This window comes from Oreochromis niloticus, linkage group LG9, assembly GCF_001858045.2.
Source record: "Oreochromis niloticus isolate F11D_XX linkage group LG9, O_niloticus_UMD_NMBU, whole genome shotgun sequence".
Taxonomy (NCBI): Eukaryota; Metazoa; Chordata; class Actinopteri; order Cichliformes; family Cichlidae; genus Oreochromis; species Oreochromis niloticus.
The window spans coordinates 30,146,952-30,154,483 of record NC_031974.2 but is presented as its reverse complement, the minus strand read 5'-3'; positions in this window follow the sequence as shown (position 1 = coordinate 30,154,483).

Sequence of the window (7,532 nt, the reverse complement as noted above, 5' to 3'; positions counted from 1 at the left end):
AAATGTCATGTCTTTCATTTTGTTGTACTGATTTTCACAGGTTCATCGTGGCCACCTCAAAAGCGGTGAGTATCACCATCAGTCCCTCATGATGCTTCTGTGCGAAAATTGTGACTTTAAACTGAACGGCGCACCCTGGTGGCAACGCGGTTCACCATGAAAGACGAAGTGGCTTTTGAGGGGCTTGGAAATTTTAAAAAGTCTTGGAATTTGGCCCAACCTCCAATGTGATGAGCGCTTTGTTGTTATGTGATCATTTCCTTGAATAGTGCAAAATGGCTCCACAGCGCCCCCTACAAATTTCAAACATCAGCCCCTGCTCTGTGTTTATTTATAAGTCTGAAACCTGGTAAGCTTATGGAGGATATCAAGATGTACAAAAAAGTCTCTTGGAGCAATATCCCAAATCCAACAGGAAGTCAGCCATTTTAAAATTAAGGTGTAATTTTAGCCACTTTTTCGCCTCTTTTCAGGCCTCATACTTTGACGAACTCCTCCAAGGGATTTCATCAGATTAACCGATCTCCTGTGTGTGGAATCTAAAGACCTTTGTGATGTTAAATTGCGAAGCTTTTTACGTTCAGGGAAACGGGGTGGCCATGGCGGCACGTGGAGTTTCAATCCCTCGCCAAAAAGCAGTAATCTGCTGTCACTCAAAAACACAATGTCCAATCTCTCCCAAAGTTCGCAGGCGTGATGAGACTCAAGGTCGGAAATGTTTGTTATCCATTTGTCAGTAATGGTTAGAGCGCCACCTAGTGGGACGACTATAATAATGATTGAATGAGATGAATCGTTAGCTGGTGGTTATGCATGAATTCCATCAATGTGACATCAGATCGGACGCTGGTTTTAGGTGTTGGGCGTGGCTCGACGTGCCGGGGTGCGAGGGCCCTCATAACGCTGCTTGCAGCTTTAATTAGGGCCCGAGCACAAAGTGCGAAGGCCCTATTGTATCTGCTCTGTTTCTTATTATTATTATTATTATTATTATTAGGGCCGAGCACAAAAGTGCGAAGGCCCTATTGTATCTGCTCTGTTTCTTATTATTATTATTATTATTATTATTATTATTATTATTATTATTATTATTATTATTATTATTATTTCGGCAAATGAATCGGCCTTTTGAGGGCCTAAACATGCTCGAAAACTCATGAAATTTTGCAGACGCGTCAGGTCTGGTGAAAATTTACGTATTTTAATGTCCGTAGACATGTCCAGGGAAAATTGGCTCAGTAGCGCCACCTAGAAAAATGAGAAACGCGAGCCCCGAGATGGGTATGACCTACATGTATAAAACTCGGAACACATATCTAACGTTCGGAGACGCACATAAAAGTCTATTATGGCCATGTCCTAAACCCAACAGGAAGTCCGCCATTTGGAAGTGAAGGTGACATTTTGGCTCTAATTTTGCCATTTCCATGCCTCGAACTTTTGCGAACTCCTCATTGGAATTTCATCGTACAAGCTTCATATTTGGTCAGTGTCAACTACACACCTGGGCCATGTTAAATTGCGGAGCTTTTGAGTTTTCGGGTTACTGTGAGGCCGTGGCGCCACGGCGAATTTCGATGACTCGCCATGAAAATCTTATTGCCTCTCGTTCTGTCATACATTGTCCGACCTTGACCAAAGTGGACACATATGATAAGGCTCCACCCCTGAACATATTTCAACTGCCATATTTGACACAGGGACAGCGCCACCTAGTGGGAACAGGAAATGTCATGTTTTACACTTTGGGGTACAGTATTGTAATGGGTGACATCTGCAGCCTCAAATTTCTCCAGGAAAGCCTTAAGGAGTTGGTCTTGGGTTACAGAGAAAACTGTGAGTTTTCGCTGAAGGGTGTGACCCCAGCAGCATGGCGAACATTGAGGTCTCGCCATGAAGAAACAAATTAGTGTAACTCAATGAAATCCAATCTGATCAGTACCAGATTTTACAGGGATGATGTCAGACCCGCCCTGAACAGATTGATATGCCCATTGTCAGGAATACGTAGAGCGCCACCTAGTGGCACCAGGAAATGTCATGTCTTTCATTTTGTTGTACTGATTTTCACAGGTTCATCGTGGCCACCTCAAAAGCGGTGAATATCACCATCAGTCCCTCTTGATGCTTCAGTGAGAAAATTGTGACTATAAACTGAACGGCGCACCCTGGTGGCACGCAGTTCACCATGAAAGATGAAGTGGCTTTTGAGGGGCTTGAAAAGTTTAAAAAGTCTTGAAATTTGGCGCACACCTCTAATGTGATGAGGGATTTCTTTTTATATGTTCATTTTCCTTGAACAGCGCAAAATGGCTCCACAGCGCCCCCTACAAAATTTCAAAACAACAGCCCCTGCTCTGTGTTTTATGTATGAGTTTGAAACCTGGCAAGCTTATTGGAGATATCAAGATGTACAAAAAGTCTCTTGGAGCAATATCCCAAATCCAACAGGAAGTCAGCCATTTTAAAATTAATGTGTAAATTTGGCGACATTTTCCCCTCTTTTCAGGCCTCATACTTTGACGAACTCCTCCAAGGGATTTCATTAGATTTACGCGATCTCCTGTGTGTGGAATCTAAAGACCTTTGTGATGTTAAATTGCGAAGCTTTTTACGTTCAGGGAAACGGGTGGTCATGGCGGCACGTGGAGTTTCAATCACTCGCCAAAAAGCAGTAACCTGCTGTCGCTCAAAAACACAATGTCCAATCTCTCCCAAAGTCGCAGGCGTGATGAGACTCGAGCTCGGAAATGTTTGTTATGCCATTTGTCAGTAATGGTTAGAGCGCCACCTAGTGGGACGACTATAATAATGGTTGAATGAGATGAAATTTTAGCTGGTGGTTAAATGCATGAATTCCATCAATGTGACATCAGATCGGAAGCGCTGGTTTTAGGTGTTGGGCTTGGCTCGACGCGCCGGGGTGCGAGGGCCCTCATATCGCTGCTTGCAGCTTTAATTAGGGCCCGAGCACAAAGTGCGAAGGCCCTATTGTATCTGCTCTGTTTCTTATTATTATTATTATTATTATTATTATTATTATTATTATTATTATTATTATTATTTCGGCAAATGAATCGGCCTTTTGAGGGCCTAAACATGCTCGAAAACTCATGAAATTTTGCAGACGCGTCAGGTCTGGTGAAAATTTACGTATTTTAATGTCCGTAGACATGTCCAGGGAAAATTGGCTCAGTAGCGCCACCTAGAAAATGAGAAACGCGAGCCCCCGAGATGGGTATGACCTACATGTATAAAACTCGGAACACATATCTAACGTTCGGAGACGCACATAAAGTCTATTATGGCCATGTCCTAAACCCAACAGGAAGTCCGCCATTTGGAAGTGAAGGTGACATTTTGGCTCTAATTTTGCCATTTCCATGCCTCGAACTTTTGCGAACTCCTCATTGGAATTTCATCGTACAAGCTTCATATTTGGTCAGTGTCAACTACACACCTGGGCCATGTTAAATTGCGGAGCTTTTGAGTTTTCGGGTTACTGTGAGGCCGTGGCGCCACGGCGAATTTCGATGACTCGCCATGAAAATCTTATTGCCTCTCGTTCTGTCATACATTGTCCGACCTTGACCAAAGTGGACACATATGATAAGGCTCCACCCCTGAACATATTTCAACTGCCATATTTGACACCAGGGACAGCGCCACCTAGTGGGAACAGGAAATGTCATGTTTTACACTTTGGGGTACAGTATTGTAATGGGTGACATCTGCAGCCTCAAATTTCTCCAGGAAAGCCTTAAGGAGTTGGTCTTGGGTTACAGAGAAAACTGTGAGTTTTCGCTGAAGGGTGTGACCCCAGCAGCATGGCGAACATTGAGGTCTCGCCATGAAGAAACAAATTAGTGTAACTCAATGAACATTTTCCCCTATCCAATCTGATCAGTACCAGATTTTACAGGGATGATGTCAGACCCGCCCTGAACAGATTGATATGCCCATTGTCAGGAATACGTAGAGCGCCACCTAGTGGCACCAGGAAATGTCATGTCTTTCATTTTGTTGTACTGATTTTCACAGGTTCATCGTGGCCACCTCAAAAGCGGTGAATATCACCATCAGTCCCTCTTGATGCTTCAGTGAGAAAATTGTGACTATAAACTGAACGGCGCACCCTGGTGGCAGCGCAGTTCACCATGAAAGATGAAGTGGCTTTTGAGGGGCTTGAAAAGTTTAAAAAGTCTTGAAATTTGGCGCACACCTCTAATGTGATGAGGGATTTCTTTTTATATGTTCATTTTCCTTGAAGAGCGCAAAATGGCTCACAGCGCCCCTACAAAATTTCAAAACAACAGCCCCTGCTCTGTGTTTTATGTATGAGTTTGAAACCTGGCAAGCTTATTGGAGATATCAAGATGTACAAAAAAGTCTCTTGGAGCAATATCCCAAATCCAACAGGAAGTCAGCCATTTTAAAATTAATGTGTAAATTTGGCGACATTTTCAGGCCTCATACTTTGACGAACTCCTCCAAGGGATTTCATTAGATTTACGCGATCTCCTGTGTGTGGAATCTAAAGACCTTTGTGATGTTAAATTGCGAAGCTTTTTACGTTCAGGGAAACGGGGTGGTCATGGCGGCACGTGGAGTTTCAATCACTCGCCAAAAAGCAGTAACCTGCTGTCGCTCAAAAACACAATGTCCAATCTCTCCCAAAGGTCGCAGGCGTGATGAGACTCGAGCTCGGAAATGTTTGTTATGCCATTTGTCAGTAATGGTTAGAGCGCCACCTAGTGGGACGACTATAATAATGGTTGAATGAGATGAAATTTTAGCTGGTGGTTAAATGCATGAATTCCGTCAATGTGACATCAGATCGGAAGCGCTGGTTTTAGGTGTTGGGCTTGGCTCGACGCGCCGGGGGTGCGAGGGCCCTCATATCGCTGCTTGCAGCTTTAATTATTATTATTATTATTATTTCGGCAAATGAATCGGCCTTTTGAGGGCCTAAACATGCTCGAAAACTCATGAAATTTTGCACACGCGTCAGGTCTGGTGAAAATTTACGTATTTTAATGTCCGTAGACATGTCCAGGGAAAATTGGCTCAGTAGCGCCACCTAGAAAAATGAGAAACGCGAGCCCCCGAGATGGGTATGACCTACATGTATAAAACTCGGAACACATATCTAACGTTCGGAGACGCACATAAAAGTCTATTATGGCCATGTCCTAAACCCAACAGGAAGTCCGCCATTTGGAAGTGAAGGTGACATTTTGGCTCTAATTTTGCCATTTCCATGCCTCGAACTTTTGCGAACTCCTCATTGGAATTTCATTGTACAAGCTTCATATTTGGTCAGTGTCAACTACACACCTGGGCCATGTTAAATTGCGGAGCTTTTGAGTTTTCGAGATATGGTGAGGCCGTGGCGCCACGGCGAATTTCGATGACTCGCCATGAAAATCTTATTGCCTCTCTGTCATACATTGTCCGACCTTGACCAAAGTGGACACATATGATAAGGCTCCACCCTGAACATATTTCAACTGCCATATTTGACATCAGGGACAGCGCCACCTAGTGGGAACAGGAAATGTCATGTTTTACACTTTGGGGTACAGTATTGTAATGGGTGACATCTGCAGCCTCAAATTTCTCCAGGAAAGCCTTAAGGAGTTGGTCTTGGGTTACAGAGAAAACTGTGAGTTTTCGCTGAAGGGTGTGACCCCAGCAGCATGGCGAACATTGAGGTCTCGCCATGAAGAAACAAATTAGTGTAACTCTATGAAATCCAATCTGATCAGTACCAGATTTTACAGGGATGATGTCAGACCCGCCCTGAACAGATTGATATGCCCATTGTCAGGAATACGTAGAGCGCCACCTAGTGGCACCAGGAAATGTCATGTCTTTCATTTTGTTGTACTGATTTTCACAGGTTCATCGTGGCCACCTCAAAAGCGGTGAATATCACCATCAGTCCCTCTTGATGCTTCAGTGAGAAAATTGTGACTATAAACTGAACGGCGCACCCTGGTGGCAACGCAGTTCACCATGAAAGATGAAGTGGCTTTTGAGGGGCTTGAAAAGTTTAAAAAGTCTTGAAATTTGGCGCACACCTCTAATGTGATGAGGGATTTCTTTTTATATGTTCATTTTCCTTGAACAGCGCAAAATGGCTCCACAGCGCCCCCTACAAAATTTCAAAACAACAGCCCCTGCTCTGTGTTTTATGTATGAGTTTGAAACCTGGCAAGCTTATTGGAGATATCAAGATGTACAAAAAAGTCTCTTGGAGCAATATCCCAAATCCAACAGGAAGTCAGCCATTTTAAAATTAATGTGTAAATTTGGCGACATTTTCCCCTCTTTTCAGGCCTCATACTTTGACGAACTCCTCCAAGGGATTTCATTAGATTTACGCGATCTCCTGTGTGTGGAATCTAAAGACCTTTGTGATGTTAAATTGCGAAGCTTTTTATGTTCAGGGAAACGGGGTGGTCATGGCGGCACGTGGAGTTTCAATCACTCGCCAAAAAGCAGTAACCTGCTGTCGCTCAAAAACACAATGTCCAATCTCTCCCAAAGGTCGCAGGCGTGATGAGACTCGAGCTCGGAAATGTTTGTTATGCCATTTGTCAGTAATGGTTAGAGCGCCAACTAGTGGGACGACTATAATAATGGTTGAATGAGATGAAATTTTAGCTGGTGGTTAAATGCATGAATTCCATCAATGTGACATCAGATCGGAAGCGCTGGTTTTAGGTGTTGGGCTTGGCTCGACGTGCCGGGGGTGCGAGGGCCCTCATATCGCTGCTTGCAGCTTTAATTATTATTATTTTTCATTGAAATGAATTGCCTTTTTGAGGGCTTTAACATGCTCAAAAACTCATGAAATTTTGCACACGCATCAGGTCTGGTGAAAAATTTCGTATTTTAATGGTTTTACATATGAGTATTGGAAAATTGCTCTAGAGCGCCACCTATGCCTTATAAAATGCAGTGCTACGACCACATGGTTTGAGCTACATGTATGAAACCTGGGACACGTATGTATCATGCCAAGACGAACAAAAAAGTCAATGGGCCCATTGACGCAAACCCAACAGGAAGTCCGCCATTTTGGATTGAAGGTCACATTTTGGCTCTGATTTTACCATTTCCATGCCTTGTACTTTTGCGAATTCCTCCTTGGGATTTGGTCATACAAACTTCATATTTGGACAGTGCCAACTACACACCTGGGCCATGTTAAATTGCGGAGCTTTTGAGTTTTCATGATACGGTGAGGACGTGGCGCCACGGCGAATTTCGATGACTCGCCATGAAAATCTTATTGCCTCTCATTCCCTCATACATTGTCCGCCCTGCACCAAAGAGCTCACATATGATAAGGCTCCACCCCTGAACATATTTCAACTGCCATATTTGACATCAGGGACAGCGCCACCTAGTGGGAACAGGAAGTGTCATGTTTTACACTTTGGAGTACAGTATTGTGATGGGTGACATCTGCAGCCTCAAATTTCTCCAGGAAAGCCTTAAGGAGTTGGTCTTGGGTTACAGTG